At 36.8% G+C, this 21583-nt stretch overlaps 1 long non-coding RNA gene across 1 annotated transcript in view; it reads right to left on the reverse strand.

The window, feature by feature from the left end:
• Nucleotides 1-430: 430 nt before the first annotated feature.
• Nucleotides 431-21583, reverse strand: part of LOC139081171 (uncharacterized) — a 321455-nt gene continuing 300302 nt past the window's right edge. The window contains exon 4 of the long non-coding RNA XR_011536261.1: nt 431-487. This is a non-coding gene — a long non-coding RNA (uncharacterized lncRNA). The remainder of the gene's footprint in view (nt 488-21583) is intronic.

A 21583-nucleotide genomic window follows, 5' to 3' on the forward strand; every position in this document is an offset into this window, starting at 1 on the left:
ACTCATCCCCAGTTGCCCTTCAACAAATTCTGACCTGAGAAAGACCCTCTCTACTTATGTCAGTTTCCAAAGTAGCTTATCTTTTAGACCTCTAGTCCTAACTCTACCTAACTCTGTCTCCTCTTTTGCTCAGGGCAGCTACTGCACTAACCATCATGTCTTCGTTGTACTAAAGCCTTTCCTAAATTCTTCCTACTCAATTTTTCTTAAACTGATTTATGTCTTTTGGTTATCTCCCAGAACTCACTGCCTCTTCTGGAGGTACCAGAATAAGTGTGAACCACCTTCTAGCCCATCATTATAACAAATACATCCACCACCATACCATTTAAATCAATCTACATGAGATAATTTTCTTGAAGAGACTAGAACTACAGTATTTTTAAATCTGTATACATGTGTGTGTGCAGAGAGAAAGGTCTTCAGATCATAAGAATCACACAACTGCACTTTAATGGTCTGCAATCCAGGAATTGGCAAAGTTTTCCTGTAAAAAGACAGATAATAAATAGTTTAGGCTTTGAGAACCACACAGTCTGTTTTACAAGCATTCAAACCTGTCATTGCAGAACAAAAGCAACCACAAAGAATATGCAAATAAATGGGTGTGACTGTGTTCCAATAAAACTTTATCTGCAGAACCAGCCTGTGAGCCAGATTTGCCCAATAGGCTAGAGTTTGCTGATCTCTGCATCTTGTCTACCAAAACATCAAAATATTTTTGTATAGTTTGATGTAATAATAATAACAATAATAATAATGGTGATGGTGATGATAATGATGATGATATGATGATAAATAGCTTCTACTGAGTACTTACTGTGTGATGTGCCCTGTACTAACCACTTAACATGAATTATTTCATTTAATCCTCACAAAAGCTCTATGAGGTAGACTTTACTTTTAGTCATATATTAGAATGAGGAAACTGAGGCACAGAATGGTTAAGTTAGAAGTGGAGTGAGAATTGGATTTCAGTCCTAGCTCTGAAGGTATAAAAGTCACTTAACCTCTCTGAGTCTCAGTTTTCTTCTGTAAAATAACAGTACAAATAGTACTTGCTTGTTGTGTACACACAAGTACTATGTGCTTGTGTATACAGTACACAAGAGAACTATGATGGACGGTTAGAAAAGTATGATGTAAAGTATTATAGAGGTGTAAGTTATCATTATTGTTATAGCTTTTTATACCTTGTCTCATTCCAAAAAGTATTTGAGGTGACATTTGCTGGTATATTTACCTTATTCTAATAGGTACACATTCCTTGTTAGTAAACTATTCTCTAAACAGAAATCATTACTCATACTGGGCAAGTGGCTACTTTCAAGGCTGACGTATCAAACAAGGCAGGGATTCTGTCGTCCTTATGGATGAGGTGACAAAACTTGTGGTGTGTCTATGATTCAGCCAGAGAAAATAAAGATAAAGACTCAAATATTGAAAATAGGCCAACGGACACCTTCAATATAACCTACCTCAAACCAATCTTGTTATATTCCTCAAAAACTGGCTCCTACTCATGAGTTCCTGATCTTATCTAATAGCATAATCACACGTCTAGTAACCCAGTCCAGAAAACTGTGTCTTCAATTTTTATTTCTTTTCCAGCTTCCCCCATCCAATCAATTTCTAAGTTTCACCATTCTGCCCCAGGCATTTATCAATTTTACTGGACCATTGCTATTGCCTGCTATCTCCTGCTCTTCACTCCAATCTCAATTTCTTACTACTTCCAAATTATCTTGCAGAAACCTAGCTTTGATCATGTCTCTCTTCTGCTCAGAAACCCTCAATGTCTCCTTACCACACCCTCCACAATTTAGACCCAAGTCCTCCTTCTTGTTTATTTCCCATTACGTCCCCTTTTGAACGCGTCTTCCTCATATGTGAAAACCCAGTTAAAATTCAATCCCTTTTGTATTGCCTTCCTTAAGCCCTATCCCCCGCATGAGTATTAATACTTCATTTTGGAACATAGCATATTATCTAAAATTATATATGTGCAGGCTTATTTTCTACACTGGAGTATAAACTCCTAAAGGGCTGTTCGGTAAGTATAATCATAACAATGGCCCCCCAAAGATATCCATGTCCTAATCCCAGGAACCTATGAATATGTGGGAACCTATGAATAAGAGACTTTGCAGATGTGATTAGATAAAGGACTTTGAGATGGGGAGGTCATCCTGGATCATCTAAGTGGGTCCAATGTAATTACATGGGTCCTTAAAAGCAGAGAACCTTTCCCAGCTGCAGAGAATCAGAGAGATGGTAGCACAAGGAGGACTTGGCTCGCTATTGCTGGCTTTGAAAATGGAGGAAGGGGAGCATGAGTAAAGGTATGCATGCAGGCTCTAGAAGATGGAAAAGGTAAGGAAATGGATCCTCCCTTAAAGACTTCCAAAAGGTAGAAAGCCCTGCCAACACCTTGACTTTAACCAAGTGATACCTATGTCGAACTTGTGACCTACAAAACCATAAGATAATAAATTTGCAGTGTTTTAAACCACTGAGTTTGTGGCAAATTTGTTATGGCAGTAATAGAAGACTAATATAGGCTGTAATCTCAGCTGACTCCTAGCATAGTGCCTTGGCCTTGGGCACTCACTGAGTATTTGGGTAGTGAGCTGAGAAGGGCATGTCCCAAAACATTTCTCCATGTACATTAATAATATAAGGTTCTCCTCCCTGCTTGAGCCAGATTCTTCTTTTTCTATTCCCCATGTCACGCTATTAAGGGACCCTCCAGCATCAGTTCATAGTAAATGTGTACAGCCTTTACTTTTTAGTCACAAAACTCAGCCTATTCTATTGTTTATACCCTGAGCATCTGTCACCAAGTTAATTTGCTTGGTTATTCTAAAGCAGATTTACAAATCAAAAGCCAAAATCAACATACGCAACTGCAGTCCTTGTTGGTTACTCAGTCGTTTTCTGCCCTGTCATCGGAGAAGCTGAGAGATGCTAGAAATGGAAAGAGGGATTCTAGCCTGGAGTAAAATGTGTAGTACATTAGGAAGAGCACAAAATTGAGAATCAGGAAGTTCAGGTGCCAACCCCAGCTCTGCCAACCATTAGCTGTGTGACTTTGGGCAAGACAAGCCCTCTCTCTGAACTTCAGTTTACTCATCTACCAAATAGGGAAGAGGTCTAGGTTAGTGGTTTTCAAATGACGTTAATGCAGAACTCCTTCCTGGGTTATGGCAGGTACAGCCACAGGCCCAGAAAGCCTAGCAACTTTGGATTTATCTGTGGAAGCTTCAATTTGAAAAAAGGATTCCATGAGTCAATAAACAACTTGAAACTCCCTGGATTAGCTAATCTCTGAATTCTCTTCTAGCTCTGTCACTGAATAAGCTAAACTAAGGAGGGTATAGTGGTGAAGAGCCTGAGCTTTGGATCTGGACTGCCTGATTTCAGAGCCCAGCTCTGACATTATATATCCATTATCCTTGGGAAAGCTCCTTAAACTTATCTATGTGCATTTCCCCATCTAAAAAAGGGACAGCAATTGTACTTACCCCCAGGATTTTGTGAGGACTAAAATGTTAATTGTGGTTAATATACACGAAATGCTTAGATATGTGCCTAGAACACAGTAAATACTCAACAAATGCTGCTTTGGGAAGATCAAAGGGAAAAAAATGCCTGTGCTTTTTGGGAATGCTTTTATTTCAGTTCACTCCTAAGCAAGTAAAGCCTACTCTAGAATGCACTCCACTTAACCCCCCTTCTGCCCCTAGAGAGTGAAGAGAGCTCTGGAGGAAGAATGAAAGGAAAAGGCATTCCAGTTCCTTTTTCTCATATCTCAGGCTTTGATTTCTCTTCCTCTCACTGTGTAACTGCCCTATGTCATACAGGAATAGAGACTTGGAAGCATGGGGTAATAGCCAGGCTTTCTCAAAGCTAGCTTGAGCCCCCACAAAGGAGCAACAAATATCTGTTGGGTTAAAATGAAAGGTCACCTGCAAAGAAGTCTCAGTTCAGATGGGCAGACAACAGTTATACTTAACCCAAGACAATGTTTCTCAAAAAGTAGCCTCCTACCAGTGCATCAGAATTGCCTGGAAGCTTATTAACAATGCATTCTTGTGTCCTCTTCCAGATATACTGAATCAGACTCTTTGGGGACCAAGATGAGAATCTGCATTTTTATTCAATTCTCCATGTGACTACTGCTATCGTAGGTATTAAAAGAAGGGCAATGTGGGAGTAGAAGAGAAGGATCCATGGAGATAGGTAATAGTAAGAATAAGGTGTCTGGAGAAAGACTACCTAAATTCAAATCCTAGCTCAACCACTTCTTGGCTATGTGAGCTTGAGCAAGTTAGTTTGTGCCTCAGTTTCTTCATCTGCAAAATGAAATAATCAATAGCACATACCTCATAAGATTGTTGGGAGAATTAAATGAGATGATGTATACAAAATGTCTAACACAGTGCCTGAAATATGTTAAGACCTCAATAGACATTAACTACCATTATTATTACAAATTTTAAGGGAGGGGGCCCTGTTGGAGGAGGTGGAAAAGTGTCACTTTGTCACTTTTCTCAAGACAGGTTGACAGGAGGATGTCTGTGATTCATATTACCAGGTTTCTTGGGTTAAGAAGGTCACAGCCAGATATAACAGGTAGAGAAAAGGGGAAAAAATAGCCACATACCACTGAAAACTACACAATTTTCAATAGGTTCTTGACTCCTGTTCTAAAACAATGTAAGTATATAAGCAAGATCTCATTTGTTGGCCATTGGTAAAATCTGATTACCCCGTCACAAAGGCAACCTACTCAAAGTTTCCCCAAAGGGATGAGTGGTAGAAGGTGTACCCATGATGAAATCCATATTTATATGCAGCCCTTAATATGTTTCCAACCATCTCTCCACAGGAATAGGTGGCTGGGGTTAAAGGTAGCGATCTAACTTTATGCAAAATCCAGATGCAAATCCAGGCCAAGGAGAACCTGAACTTGCTGGTTGAATTAAAGTGGTCAATTACTTGGGAGCTTTTTTTATTTTTGAGACAATGATGAAATGTAGCTCTCTCTTTCCCAAAATAACATTAATTTTAATTTCATTAATAAATATAATGTAGATAATATGGGGGACAGTGATAGTATCTCACTTCACTTTTCTTGTCCTATCTTGGGTTTTCTGACTTATTCTGGAGGGATATTGCCAATTAGAAGCACATTCAGAGATCAATCAAAGGGTGCAAAAGTCCAAAATCCACAATGTAGAAAAATGAAATGAAAGAACTGTGGCTAGATAGAATAGAAAAAAGACAAGTGGAAGACCAGAAACATTGTCTTCCAGCAGCTAAAAGGTTGTCCTTTGGAAGAGAAAGCTGACTTAGTTCTGAAGCCCTAGAGACAATAAGGGCTGATGGTAGGAATCTATGGAAAGATAGATTACAGCTCCCTTGAAGAACAACCTAACTGAGCTCTTTGACAAGAGAATAATGGGAAACTCACTATTCATTAGATAATGATTTCTCCATCATGGGAGGAATTCAAGGAAGAATTGTTTGAGTTTTTCCAAGCAAATATACCAAGAAGAACATAGATAAAACTCATATATCAGATGCAAGGGTTCTTAACCTGATGTCCTTGGATAAAATTCAAGGAATCTATGAATTTTGATGGAAAAAGTACATCTTTTTTTGTACTAATTTCTGACTGTAATTTACCATTTACTTCAATTATGAATGTAGACAATACATTACAATAGTACTAACAGTACCTGCAGTATTGTCTCCAATGTAAACCACAGATAACTTTAAATCACATTACATTTGTTACAGACATCTTGAAATATCATGTATACTCATCCCTACTTCAAAATTTTGGACCTGACACCAGACCTAATTTTTTCTTTTGTTAGCAAAGAAATTCATATATTACCAAGTCACATTAACTTTTGTATTTCAATATAATTGGTTTTCTTTGTAATCCTATGTGTTTTATTTCATATTTAAAAATATTATTCTGAAATGGAGTCAAAAGGGTCTAAAGCACAAAAAGTGTTAAGATTACCCAGATTACAGGGTAGGTCTGAATGACCTCTAAATTTCCTGCCAAATCTGAGATTGAAGGATTCTAGAAAGCTAGAATGACTGACAAGGAGAAACCAGATTGGGATACAGGAAATATTATGGCTGGATATTTGAATTGCTGCTATTTAAAGGCAAAGTACTTAAGAAAGCCTTTGAGCAAAATAAGTGATTGCATGGAGTTTGAGGACAGGGCAAATGAAATCTACATTCCATCCTGTTGTGAAGGAAGCTGCAGAGGCACCATAAGTAAAGGGCCTCCAAATGGCAGCTGCTTTTAAATCAACATTTCACGCGAGTTGAACATTTGGGAAAAAAAACAGCCCATGATTGAAAAATAAAATAAATGTATTTGAATCATGGAATGAGGAAGAAAAAGAAAGTTATCACAGCCAAATACACCCAGGTAGACTTTAGAACGGAGCTGGGATAATTGTTAGCTGAAGGATTGTCCAGGTGGGCAATGGGAACAGTAATCCTAAGAGCTACAGTGCTTCACACATTAGCTCATGTAACATTTACAACAAACTTATAAGTGGGAGGGAAGTTATTTTTACCCTCAGCCCATTTTATAGTTTCAGAAAATTGATGCTTAGGTTAAATAATTTGTCCAAGGTCAAATAAGTGGTAAGTGGTTGAACTAGGATTTGAACCCAGATCCGGCTAACTGTAAAGCCAAAACTATTAACCATAACACTATACTGCTTCTTAAGGTTTAAGATTCAAATGCAAGTTGTCTTTTACTACCTGTGTATCTGTTGGCAAGTCAGAACCTCACCTTTAAAATGGAAACAATACCAACCTTGAAAAGCTCTTATGAGGAGTATGTTAAGTGTAAATATTTGAGCATATAAAGCCCCCAGCAACTGTTAGCTTTTCCTAAAGTGTGTGCATGGGGGCAGGCAGTTGGTAATGATTAAACAGCACGATGTGTAAATTGCCTATCCCTGATCCTGACCAAGCAGCAAGCTACATGAGGTCAGAAACCATGACTACTTTCTTCACTGAATCCTGAGCACCTAGAACTAGATTCGGCACATACTATGAATGATTAAAGAACACATGCATTATTTTATTTAATAATAATTTTAAAATATTATTCTATTATGGTATGAATGATCAGATGGTATCTATAATAAAAAAGTTCTTCTCTGCAGTAAAAAAGAGATCCACAAAGGGAAGGGAAAGCAAACTCAAACAATTAAAAGATGCAGTTATGAAGGTATTAATGACTAACCAACCAATCCCTCCCTCTCCACATCCAATCCATCAGCAAGACCTGTCAACTTTACTCCTCAAAATATATCCTGAATCTGATTACTTCTCACCACCTCCACTATCCTAGGCCAAACTGTCATCTCTCATCTGGGCAACTACAGTAATATCCTTCTTCCTGGTCGCTCTACTTCCTCCTACCGTCTGTTCTCCTCACAGAAGCCAGAAGGATCTTTTATAAAATGTAAATCACACCATATCTGTCCTCCATTTAAAAGCACTAATGCCACTAAGAATAAAGGCTCAACTCGGGGTCAGCCCCGTGGTCGAGTGGTTAAGTTCGCGTGCTCCGCTGCAGGCTGGTCAGTGTTTCCTCGATTCAAATCCTGGGTGTGGTCATGGCACCGCTCATCGAGCCACACTGAGGCAGCGGCCCACATGCCACAACTAGAAGGACCCACAAGTAAGAATATACAACTATGTACCAGGGGGCTTTGGGGAGAAAAAGGAAAAAAAAATAAAATCTTTAAAGGCTCAACTATTTATCCTAGCTGCCTAGGCCCTCCATGATGTGGTCATTGCTTACCCTTTGGATTCTGTTTCCTATGATACACCTCCTATTTACAACATCCCACTCACAGAAGCCTTCCTAATAATCCTAGACCCCTCACTGTTCATTCTTGTCTTAGGACCTTTGTGTTTTCTGTTCATTCTACTTAGAATACCTAACAAACTCCCTCACTTCATTCACGTTTCTGCTGAAATGTCATCTCTTCAGAGAGGCCTTCCTCTATCATCCTATTAGAATAAGACACACTTCTTGTCGCTTTTTTTCACTGTACCCTACTGTATTTTATATAGACCTAAACACTACCATGAAAGTTACAATTTACTGTATTTACATGTTTACTGTATCTCCATAACTAAAATATGAGGACAGAATATAACAGTGGTTAGGAGTGCATATTCTGGTGCTGGACTCTTTGGATCTGAATCCTGATTCCATGGCTCCTTTACTTGCAGGCTTATGACCTTGAGAAAGTTACTTAATCTCTCTGTTTTTTAGTTTCCTCAACTGTAAAATGGGATGAGGATGACAACTATCTTATAACATTGTAAAAACAAAAAGAAATGAGATAATTCCATGCAAAGCAGCCAAAACAGTGCCTGGCACATAATAAATGCTATATAAATGTTAGCTATTGTTATTATTCTTTTCTCTATCTCATTACTTGGATCATCTCTTGGAATATATCAGGTGTTATTAAATATTTGTAGAATGATTATGTGTGTAAATTGTGGACCTAATTTTCAGAGTAGCTGTAAGATTGAGTTGAATGTTTGAAAAGCACAGAAAGGTTGGTGCTACTGACTCCTATCTCCAGGCACGCCAGAACAATGGAAAATGACACGGAGGATGAAGGAGTCACTCAGAGGGGGAGGAGAGAGAAATAGAGATAAAGACAAAAAGAAAGGAAGAGCGATAGAGAAAAAATGTGTTAGGAAGATATGATATACACACACAGTGATGAAATACTTTTCAGTTTAACCCACTCACCCACTAAATATGCAACCCTTCCCTCATTCATGGTAGACAGAATACTAAAGAAAATGAAGATCTGGCCAATTGGGAAATGGAGTTAGAAGAACACTAACTCCTTTCTATCCCTAAGAGTCTGAGATTCAGTAAATGACCACCAAGAAGCCAGTTCTGCTGACAGCCAAGCCACTTGCCTGAATATCTAGGCAATCACAACTGTGAATACAAAGCCATTGAATAAGAAATGGGTTGGATGAGATGAAGAACTTCTGAATCATGAAAGAGCAAAAGCCTGGATTCTCTCCTTAGGAAGAAGAAGGACAGACTCCATTTCCCTTCCCTCACTCTAGAATCTTCAATCAGAGGCTGGCTAGTGGCAGTAATGGTCGGAATGGGTCTACCACCATATGGTAAGGAAGCGAGGAAAAGTATAGGACATGACCTAACTATACAACCCCTTGCCTTTGTCTCCTAAAGAGGGAAGAAAGTCAGGGGGTGAGCCAGCCAAAGGCTGTATTACTTATTGTTATGTCACACCCTCTTTTTGCCACAATCTGGGACAATAAGAAGCAAGCTGAAAATGAAGTTATTCCATTTTCTCTGCTTCCCCTTAACCTGGCCCCATCTTAGTACTACAAGATCTTCTCAAATAATTATCTTGACCCAAATATACACTGATAAGGGCTTTAAGCTGTCACTCATCTCTGAAAACTCAAAAGACCTTAAAAATCTTCCAGAAGAGGAAGAATAAACTGACTGGAGACTCACTGTCAGTCTATGCCACACCAAAAGTGTCTCAACGAGTCAATTCAGGAAAAAAAAATCAAACTGTGACTAGCCAGTTTGATGTAAAGCCCATCAAAGTCACTCCATGTAGACTCAGGCTAAGAGGAAAGATCCAATCCTCCCACCCCCTTCTTCTGTTTCATGGGATTTTAGTGGATGAATGGGAATAGAAGCAAAACCATAAATTCAGCTATTAAGAAAACCGTGAACAGGGCCAGCCCAGTGGCCTAGTGGTTAAGTTTGGCATGCTCTGCTTCGGCAGCCAGGACTTGTTTCCCAGGAATGGACCTACACCACTCGCCTGTCAGTGGCCACACTACAGTGACAGCTCAGATACAAAAAGAGGAAGATTGGCAACACATTGGCTCAGGGCAAATCTTCCTCAGCAAAAATAAAAATAATACAAGAAAAAGAAGAAAACACTGAACAACGTCTTATCAGACCTAATGTATATAAATTGAACTTAGAGAGTCATCCCCAGGGTATGGCAAATCAGGGCAATTAATTCTTACAAACTCAGATCTTTAGAGCTTTAAAGGCCCTTGAAGAGCATGTCATACAATTTCCTTATTTTACAGATATGTAACTTGAGGCCAAGAGGACCTCATACAGCAAGGTGGTGGCAGAGCTCAATCTAAAATCTGAATCTCCAGAAAGCTCATCCAGTGCTTTATCCAAAGTACCTGCATCTCTCAGTTTTTAGGAAGGTCTCGCTTCTACTGTCCTGGGAGAGGCCAGTGCTTTGTGTTTCAAATCTGAGGATAGCTGTGGACCGTCTTCCCACCCCACTTCCAAAATGTACACATGCAACATAAGAACAATTTTGCACACATTGTCAGAGCCTAAGAGACCTCAAGTTAAAACTCTTGCCTGAGGGTACATTCAGATCCCTATCTCCTCCAAATTCCTAAGCCTTACCCTGTTTTCCAGTTGGGAAATGTCAAGGCAACCATTGTATCTTTGAGGCACTGTACCTATTCCACTCATGCTGTGCACTCCATCCTTAGCCCAGCTAAATTGGCCCAGAGGTGAACATGTCTATTTTGAAAAGAACTTTACTAAGTAACTAAGAAAATAGAAAAATATAAAATAGAAGCACAAACAAATGTGAATCTTTGTTGTATATATTTCTGAACACAAGATTATCTTACTTTGGATGACTTGCTTGATATAGATTTCTACATGCAACAGACATGATTCTGTCTCACCTTGGAGAAATTTCAATCTACAAAAGTTGTCACTGTTCAAGTTGCTTTAAGAGGTACTAATAGGTTCTCCATTCTTTCCCAAAGTAAGCTCTTTGCCCCTCATTCTGTGCTGGCCTCTGCAAGCATGCTTCCTGTTAGACGTGGCCTGGAGTCCTGAGTGAGAAAGGCCACCTTCTAGCTGAGATCCAAGAGCTGTCTTTTCCCATCAGCTCTGGAGCCTACAAAAAGTTTTTTTCCCTCCTCCTGCAAGGATCCATAATTTTAGTCTTCTATCTCTGGACATTGAGTACCCCAAGTCAGATTTCAAGGCTCCGCAATATCTTAATTACACATACACAGTGCTGGCACTGGACCTTATGGAGACTTTCTGTGAATTAGAAATAGGCACACCTTGAACTTAGGCCTATACCAGGGTACATTGACCCAATTCACTTTCTGGGCCAGACACCACTGGTAGTGAACAATCTGCACAATTGTATGCATCAGTAATACTGATTGACATATCCAGATATGTACTTTGCTTTGTGGGAGCATTTGGAAGAGAACAGTGTGGTTTTGCTACCTAGCAAAATAGTTGAGGCATTCTTCCTGGAAGTCCTTGATGTTCCCTATAGTAACTAAAGAAATAAGAGAAAGAAGGAAAGAAGCAAGGAAGGAGAAAGAAGTCTGTTGAGAACTGGGAGGTTTAGCAGAGCCTAAGTCATGAACTAAGATATATAGAGAAGAGGTGAGGGAGGGAAGGTAGAGGAAAAGAGGGAAGGAACCAACAATGATTGAGCACGTACTGTGAGCCAAACCTTCTGCTAGTATCAAATTACTTACAGCTCACAATCCTACAGGGTAAGTATTTTAGCTCCATTTAAAATTTTTTTTTACTTTTAAAAATTGTGGTTAAATGCACATATTATAAAATTTAGCATTTTAACCATTTTTTGTGGTAAAAATACTCATAATATAAAATTTACCATTTTAATCATTTTTAAGTGTACCATTTAGTGGCATTAAGTGTATTCACATTGCGGTGCAAACATTAGTACTATTCATTTCCAGAAAACTTTTCATCTTGCAACAATGTTCCCATTGTTTAATGGGAACAGAGTAATGAGTAAACAATACTCATTCTTCCTTCCACCCAGCCTCTGGCAATCACCACTCTATGTTCTGTCTCTATGAATTTGACTATTCTAGGTACTTCATATGAGTAGAATAATGCTGTAATGGTACTTCTGTGACTGGCTCATTTCATTTAGCATAATGTCCTCAAGATTCATCCATTTTGTAGCATATGCCTGAATTTTCTTCATTTTGAGGATGAATAATATTCCATTGTATGTATATACCACATTTTGTTTATCCATTCATCGATCAATGAAAATTTGGGGGTCTTCCACATTTTAACTATTATGAATAACACGAGTGTACAAATATCACTTTGAGACTCTGTATTCAGTTATTCTAGGTATAACCCTTAAGTGGAATTATTAGATTATATGGTAATACTATTTTTTAATGAAACATCAAACTGTTTTCCATTACCATCATTTTGCATTCCCACTAACAGTAAACGAGGGTTCTAATTTCTCCACATCCTCACCAATACTTCTTATTATCTGGGTTTTTTTTTTTCATAGTAGCCATCCTAATGGGTGTGAGGTGGTGTCTCATTGAATTTTGATTTGCATTTCCCTAATATTGAGCATGTTTTCATGTGCTAATTGGCCATTTGTATACCTTCTTTAGACAAATGTTTATTCAAGTCCTCCTCACTTTTTAGTCAGGCTGTCATTTCATTGTTGTGGTGTTGTAGAAGTAATTTATATATTCTGAATATTAATCATGTATCAAATATATTATTTGCAAATATTTTCTCCCATTCCACGGGTTGCCTTTTCACTCTCTTGCTTGGGTACCTTGATGCACAGTTTTTTGTAAACCACTTCATTGAGGTATGATTGACATACAAAAAGCTGTACATGCTTGACGTATACAACTTGATGAGTTTGAAGATAAATATATATCCGTGAAACCATTGTTACAATCACTTCCAAAGGTTTCCTTCTGCCATATTTATTATTACTACTTTATTATTATTTTATGATAAGAATGCCTAACATAAGATCTACCCTCAGCAAATTTTAAATTATAGAATACAGTATGATTAACTATGTGCACTGTGCTGTACAGTAGATCTCTAAGACATTCATTTTGTAAACTAAAACTTTGTACCCTTTGACTAAGACCTTTCCATTTACACCTTTCACCAGGCCCTGGCAGCTATCATTTTACCCTCTGCTTCTATAAGTTTAAATATTTTAGACTCTTCATGTAAGTAATAGGGTGTAGTACTTGTCCTTCTATATCTGGCTAATTTCACTTAGCATGGTATCCTTCAGGTTCATCCACGTTGTAACAAATGCCAGGATTTCCTTCTTTTTGAGGCTGAATAATATTCCATTGTAAATAAATGTAAATATATATATATATATATATCACATTTTCTTTGTTCATTTGTCTGTTTATGGACACTTAGGTTGCTTCCACGTCTTGGCTATTGTGAATAATGCTAGAAATGAACATGAAAATGCAAATATTGCCTTAAGATCCTGATTTAAATTATTTTGGATATAATACCCACAAGTGGGATTGCTGAATCAAAAGGTAGTTCTATTTTTAAGTTTTGAGGAACATACACACTGTTTTCCATACTGTCTGCATCAATTTACATTTCCACTAACAGTGCACAGGAGTTCCTTTTTCCACATCCTCACCAATATTTGTTATCTTTTGAGGTTTTTTCATGATAGCTATCTTAACAAGTATGAGATAATATCTCATTGTGGTTTTGATTTGCATTTCACTTACCGTTAGTGATATTGAGCACCTTTTCATACATCTGTTGGTCATTTGTATGTCTTCTTTAGATAAATATCTGTTCAAGTCCTTGACCCATTTTTTAATTTAGGTTATTTGTTTTTTTGCTCTTGAGTTTCTTATATATTTTGGATGTTAACCCTTTCTTGGTTATGTAGTTTGTAAATATTTTCTTCCGTTCTGTAGGTTGTCTTTTCATTTTGTTGATTTTTCTTTTGCTGTGAAGGTTTTTAGTTTGATGTAGTCCTACTTCTCTATTTTAGCTTTGGTTACCTATGTTTTTGGTGTCAAATGCAAGAAATCATTGCCAACATAAATGTCAAGAAGTTTTTCCCCTTGGTTTTCTTCTGAGAGTTTTGTAGTTTTAGATCTTAAGTTTAACTCTTTAACCATTTTGAGAAAATTTTTGTATATGACGTAAGATAAAGGTCCAATTTCATTTCTTGGCATATTGCTATCCAATTTTCCCAGCACCATTTATTGCAGAGACAGTCTTTTGCCCACTATGTATTCTTGGCACTCTTGTAGATAAGATGACTATATATACATGGCTTTATTTCTAAGCTCTATTTCTGTTCCATGGTCTATGTGTCTGTTTTTATGTTAGTACCATATTGTTTTGATTACTGTGGCTTTATAATATATTTTGAAATAATCAAGTGTAGTAATTCCAGATTTATTCTTCTTTCTCAGGATCACTATGGCTATTCTGGGCCTTTTCTGGTTGCATATGAATTATAGGATTGTTTTTTCTATTTCTGTAAAAAAAATGCCACTGAGATTTTGATAGGGATTGCAGTGAATCTGTACATCACTTTGGGGTAGTATGGACATTTTAAAAATATTAAGTCTTCTAATCTGTTACTGTTGCTGAACCTACATTGACAGGTCAATGTTGCCCAAAGTCTACAGTTTACCTTAGGATTCACTCTTGATGTACATTCTATGGGTTTAGACAAATGCATAATGACATATATTAATCGTCATAGTATCATACAGAGTATTTTCATTGCCCTGAAAGCCCTCTGTGCTCCACCCATTCCTCTCTTTCTCTCCCAAAACCCTGGCAATCCCTGTTCTTTTTACTGACTCTACAGATTTGCCTTTTCCAGAATGTCATATAGTTAGAATCATACAGTATATAGTATGTTCAGATTGGCTTCTTTCACCTAACAACATACATTTAAAATTCCTTTGGGGCTGGCCCAGGTGCGCAGCTGTTAAGTGTGCACGTTCCACTTCTCAGCGGCCCAGGGTTCGCCGGTTCGGATCCCGGGTGTGGACATGGCACCGCTTGGCACGCCATGCTGTGGTAGGCATCCCACATATAAAGTAGAGGAAGATGGGCACGGATGTTAGCTCAGGGCCAGGCTTCCTCAGCAAAAAGAGGAGGACTGGCAGTAGTTAACTCAGGGCTAATCTTCCTCGGGAAAAAAAAAAATTCCTTCTCATGTTTTCATGACTTGATATGAAATATAATATATATATAATATGATATAGTTCGTTTCTTTTTAGTACTGAAAAATATTCCATTGTATAGTTGTACCACAGTTTATTTATCCACTCACCTACTGAAGGACATCTTGGCTATTTCCAAGTTTTGATAATTATGAATAAAGCTGCTATAAACATATGTGTGCAGGTTTTTGTATAGACATAAGTTTTCAACTCCTTTGAGCAAACACCAGGAGTGTGATTGCTGGATTTCATGGTAGGGTATGTTTAGTTTTATAAGAAACTGAAAAACTGTCTTCCAAAGTAGCAGTAATATTTTGCATTTCCACCAGTAATGAATGAGGGTTCCTATTGCTCCACATCCTTCCCGTCATTTTGTGTTGTCAGTATTCTGGATTTTGGCCATTGGAATAGATGTGTAGTGGTATCTCATTGTTATTTTATGATAACGTTTTATATGATGACATATGAAATGGAATATCTTTTCATATGCTTATTTGCCTCTTGTATATCTTCTTTTGTGAGGTTTCTGTAAGGATTTTGGTTCATCTTTTAATTGGGTCATTTGGGTCATGGTTTTTTTATTGTTGAGTTTTAAGAGTTCTTTTTATATTTTGGATAACAGTACTTTATCAGATGTGTCTTTTCAAACATTTTCTCCCACTCTGTGACTTGTCTTTTCATTCTCTCGAGAATTTATTTGGCAGAGCGGAAGTTTTTAATTTTGAAGTCCAGCGTATCAATTATTTCTTTCATGTATCATGTCTTTGGTGTTGTATCGACAAAATCTTCACAATATCCAATGCCATCTAAGTTTTCTCCTATGTAATCTTCCAGAGAGCTCATAGTTTTACATTTTACACTTAGGTCTGTGGTAAACTTTGTGTTAATTTTTGTGAAGGGTGTAAAGTCTGTCTAGATTCACTTTTTACATGCCAATGTCCATTTGTTCCAACACCATTGTTAAAAAGATATTTTATTATTTTTGATGCTGTTATAAATGTGACAGATTGTTTAAACTTTCTTTGTGAATATTTTTCTGTACAGCAATGCAACTGATTTTTGCATGTAGGCTGTTTATCCTGCACCTTTACTGAGTTCATTCATTATTTCTGGCATTTTTGTGGTTTTCAACATACAGGATCATGCTGTCTGCAAACAAATAATTCTACTTCTTCCTTTACAATTTGGATGCATTTTATTTCTTTTTCTTACTTAATTTCTCTGGCTAGCACTTGAAGTACTATGTTCAATAGAAGTAGCAAGAGAGGGCATCCTTGTCATAATCCAGATATTAGAGGAAAAGTTTTTGTCTTTTAACCACTGAGTGTGATGTTAGCTATGAGCATTTTATATATGGCCTTTATTGTATTGAGGTCAGTTCCTTCTATACCTAAATTGTTGAGAGGTTCTTTTCTTTTTAACATGAAAGTGTGTATAATTTTGTCAAATCTGTTTCTGTATCTATTGAGATGATCATGTGAGTTTTAGCCTTGATTCTATTATTGTGCTGTATCACATTTATTGATTTGTATATGTTAAGCCATCCTTGAATCACAAGGAAAAACCATGATGCATGATCCCTTAATGAGTTGTTGAATTCGATTTTCGAATATTTTGTTGAGGACTTTTGTATGCATGTTTGTCAGGGATATTGGCCTGTAGTTTTCTTTTATTTACTATTTTTGTGTGGATTTGATATCAGGATGATGCTGGCCTCATAAAAGGGGTCTGGAAGTGTTCCCTCTTTTGCTATATTTCAGGAGAGTTTAATGATTGTTATTAATTTTCTTTAAATGTTTGGTACAATTCACCAGTGGAGCCATATGGTCCTGGTCTTTTCTCTGTTGAGAGGTTTTAGATTACTGATTCAAACTTCTTCATTATTGGTCTTCTCTGATTTTCTATTTCTTCATGATTTAGTCTTGGTATGTAGTATGTATCTAGGAATATATCCATTTCTTCTGGGTTGCTTAATTTGTTGGAGTACATTGTTTGTAATGGTCCCCTATGAGCTTTTTTATTTTTGTAGCATCAGTTGTAATGTTTTCTCTTTCATTTCTGATTTTACTTACTTTGCTGTTCTATCTTTTCTTCTTTGTTAGTGTAGCTAAAAGTTTGTCAATGTTTTTTATGTTTCAAAAAACCAACTCAGCTTTTTCAATTTTTCAATGGTTTTTATATTTTGTAATTAATTTATTTTTGCTCTAACAGTTATTATTTCCTTTCTTCTGCTAACTTTGGGCTTATTTTTCTAATTTCTTGAGGTATAAGATTAGGCTGTTTATTTGAAATCTTTCTTTTAGTCAATGTAGTCATTTATCAGTAAAAACTGCCTTCTCGGCACTGCTTTTGCTCTACCCATAAGTTTTGGTATGTTGTATTTTTGTTTTACTTTGTCTCAAGATACTTTCTAATTTCTCTTTTGATTTCTTCTTTGACCAAAAGGTTATTCAAGAGTGTGCTGTTTATTTTTTAAAAAAAAGAGAGAATGAACAAAGAATGTATTGTATAATTTCCGCATATTTGTGACTTTCCCATTTTCCTTTAGTTACTGATTTCTAGTTTTATTTCATTGTGGTGAGAAAAGATACTTGGAATGACTTCAATCTTCTTAAATTTGTTAAGCTTGTTTTGTGACCTAACATGTGATCTTTCCTGGAGAAAGCTCCATCTGCTTTTGAGAGAAATGTTTCTTCTGCATCCATTGGATTCTGTATGTATCTATTAGGTCTATTTGGTCTATATTGCTGTTTTAGTTTGCTGTTTCCTTATTTATTTTCTGTCTGGATAATTTATACATTTTTTTTTAAAATAGAGTATTGATGTTTCCTACCATTGTACTATTGCTATCTATTTTTCCCTTCAGTTTTGTTAATATTTGCTTTATATTTTAGGTGCTCTTATGTTGGATGCATATGTATTTATAATTGTTATACCTTCCTCTTGAATTGACCTTTTTATCATTATGTAATGGCCTGCTTTGTCTCTTATGACAGTTTTTGACTTAAAGTCTATTTTTTCTGATATAGCCACCTCTACTTTCTTTTGGTTATCATTTGCATGGAATGTCTTTTTCCATCCACTGACTTCCAGCGTATATGTGTCCTTAAATCTAAAATGAGACTGTTGTAAGTAGTGTATCTTTTGATCTTGTTTTTTAAATTCATTTAGCCCCTCTACACCTTTTGATTGGTGAGTTTAATCTATTTACATTTAAAGTAATTATTTGTAGGTATGTACTTAATATTACCATTTTTGTTCATTGTTTTCTGTCTTTTTTAGAGTTCTTTTGCTCCTAACTTGCTCTCTTGCTATCTACCTTTGTGATTTGATGATTTTTGTAGTGATATACTTTGATTGCTTCTTTTTGTCTTTTCTGTATCTACTCTAGGTTTTGTCTTTGTAGTTACCATGAGACTTGCATGGAACTTCTTATACTTGCAATAGTTTATTTTAAGCTGATAACAACTTCAATCACATACAAAAGCTATAAACGTTTACTTTTCCCACTCTCCATTTTGTTATTGATGTTGGAATTTACTTATTTTTATATTATATATCTATTAACAAATTTTTGTGATAACACTTATTCTTAATACTTTTATATTTTGTGTGTCATAGTAGGGTTAAACAAGATTCATGCACCACCATTAGTGTTACATTATTATATGCTTGACTATATATTTTTCTTTGTCTGTGAGTTTTATACTTTAATATGGTTTCGTGTTGCTGCTTTGCGTCTTTTTGTTTCAACTTGAGAGCTCTCTTTGGCACATCTTGTAAGGCAGGTTTGTTGGTGACAAATTCTATCATATTTGTGTGTGTATGTGTGTGTGTGTGAGTATGACTGGCCCTGAGCTAACATCTGTTGCCAATCTTCTTCTACTTGCTTGAGGAAGATTGTCATCGAGCTAAAGTCTGTACAAATCTCCCTCTATTTTATGTGGGATGGCACCTCAGCATGGCATGATGAGTGGTGCTATGTCTGCGCCCGAGATCCGAACCTGTGAACCCTGGGCCATCAAAGCATAGTGCATGAAATTCACCACTATACCACTGGGGTGGCCCCCAAATTCCATCATATTTTGTTTGTCCAGGAAAGTCTTTATCTTTCCTTCACTTTAAAAGTAATTATTGAAAAGTACTGACATTGCTATTTTTTTTAGTTGTTTTTTTTGGCTGTTTTGTAATTTCTTCCTTTCTTCTTCTCTTGCTTTATTCTGTTTTGATTTGATGATTTTCTTTGCTGGTACACTTAGATTCCTTTCTCTATATCTTTTTTTGTATGTACTGTAGGCTTTTGCTTTGTGGTTACCATGAGGCTTACATAAAACCACTTCTATTTGTAACAGTCTATTTTAAGTTGATAGCAACTTAAGTTCTAACACATTCTAAACCTCTACATTTTTACTCTTCACCATGTTTTATGTTTTTTATGTCACAACTTACATCTTTTTATGTTGTGTATCTACTGACAAATTATTGTAGTTATTTTTACTACTTTTGTCTTTTAATGTTTATACTATATTTATAGGAGATTTACCCATCACCTTTACAGCATTATATTATTATGAATCTTATATTTACCTTTCCCAATGACATTTGTACTTTCATATATTTTCCTGTTACTAATTAGTGCCACTTTGTTTCAACTTAAAGAAATCCATTTAACACTTCTTGTAAGGCTGGTCTAGTGATGATGAACTCCTTTAGGTTTTGCTTCTCTGGAAAAGTCTCTATCTCTTCTTCAATTCTGAAGGACAACTTTGCCAGGTAGAGTATTCTTGGTTGACAGATTTCTTTTTTCTTTCAGAACTTTGAATATATCATGCCACACTCTTCTGGCCTGAAAAATTTCTTCTGAAGAATCTGTTAATAGTCTTTCCAGGTAGAGCATTCTTGGTTGACAGATTTCTTTTTTCTTTCAGAACTTTGAATGTATCATGCCACTCTCTTCTGGCTTGAAAAGTTTCTCCTGAAGATTCTGTTAATAGTCTTATGGGGGTTCACTATACATGGCAACTTGTTTTTCTCTTGCTGCTTTTAAGATTCTATCTTTATCTTTAATTTCTGACACTTTAATTATAACATGTCTTGATGTCAGTCTCTTTGGATTCCTCCTGTTTGGAAGTCTTTGGACCTCCTAGATATGTATGTCTGTTTCATTCCCCAGGTTAGTGAAGTTTTTAACCATTATTTTTTCATATAAGTTTTCTGCCCCCTTTCTTCCTCTCTTCTCCTTCTGGTACCCCTATAAGACAAATGTTGTCTGTTTTGTGTTGTCCCATAAATCTCTTAAACTATCTTTACTCTCTTTCATTCTTTTTTCCTTTTTGTTGCTCTGATTAGATGAGTTCCATGATCCTGTCTTCACGTCTGCTGATCCTTTCTTTCGCTCTATCTAATCTGCTGTGGAATCCCTCTATTGTATTTTTCAGTTCAGTTATTGTGTACTTTAGTCCTATGATTTCTATTTGCTATTTTTTTGTACTTTTTATCTCTTTGTTGAAATTCTCACTTTGTTCCTATATTGCTTTCCTGACTTTGGTGCACATCTTTATGACTGCTATTTTGAACTCTTTATCAGGTAAATGACTTATCTACATTTCATTAAGGTCTTTTGCTGAGACTTTATCTTGTTCTTTTGTTTGTAACATATTTTGTTTCTTCATGTTCCTTGACTCTCTCTGCTGGTTTCTATTCATTAGATAAAACAGCCACCTCTCCCACTCTTGAAGGAATGACCTCATGTGGGAGGTGAACCTTATTGTTCAACCCTACCCTAGCTCTTGGTTATCTCTCAATGTAATTGTTGAAGGCTCCTACTTTGTTCTTAGTGTCTCCCAGTAGTTGAGGGTGTGCCAATACCTGTAAGTGTTCCAAAGGGTAGTACTTCAGTCAGCAGCTAGGTTGAAGCCAAATGGAAGCCAGACCCTCAGACAACAGCTTTTAAAGTATGCAAATATTCTCTTTGTGGGAAACACTGGGAGATGTACATTTCTGTCTACTCCCTCTGCACTGAGCCATGAGGTGATACAAACTGTTTCTTTTTTTCCTACTATCCCACTGAACCCATGAAAAAAAGCCCCCCTGGCCACCAGAGTCAAGCCATCAAGGAATGTGTACTCTGGGCAGTAGCCACAAAAGCCAAGGCACCAGACATGTGCACAAGCTCCTTTCTTGGAGACACTGGTGACCCAGGGTTGGGCAGAGGGAGAGTGTGAGGATGGTGACTGCCCTTCAAGTTCTCTGGATAGGGGTGCAGTAGGCCCTTAGACGTGTGTTTAATTAGAAGCCTGCCCAGCAGGCCAAGCTATGAAGAAAAGCAAATAAGCCTCTTTCACAGAAAGACTGTGCATTTCAGTCTGCTGAATTTCCACTATACCCTGCAGAGATAGCTAGTTAAGAACTATTTCTCCATTTGTTACCATCCTGTGTGACCTGCAAACAT

Source organism: Equus przewalskii, chromosome X (genome assembly GCF_037783145.1).
Source record: "Equus przewalskii isolate Varuska chromosome X, EquPr2, whole genome shotgun sequence".
Taxonomy (NCBI): Eukaryota; Metazoa; Chordata; class Mammalia; order Perissodactyla; family Equidae; genus Equus; species Equus przewalskii.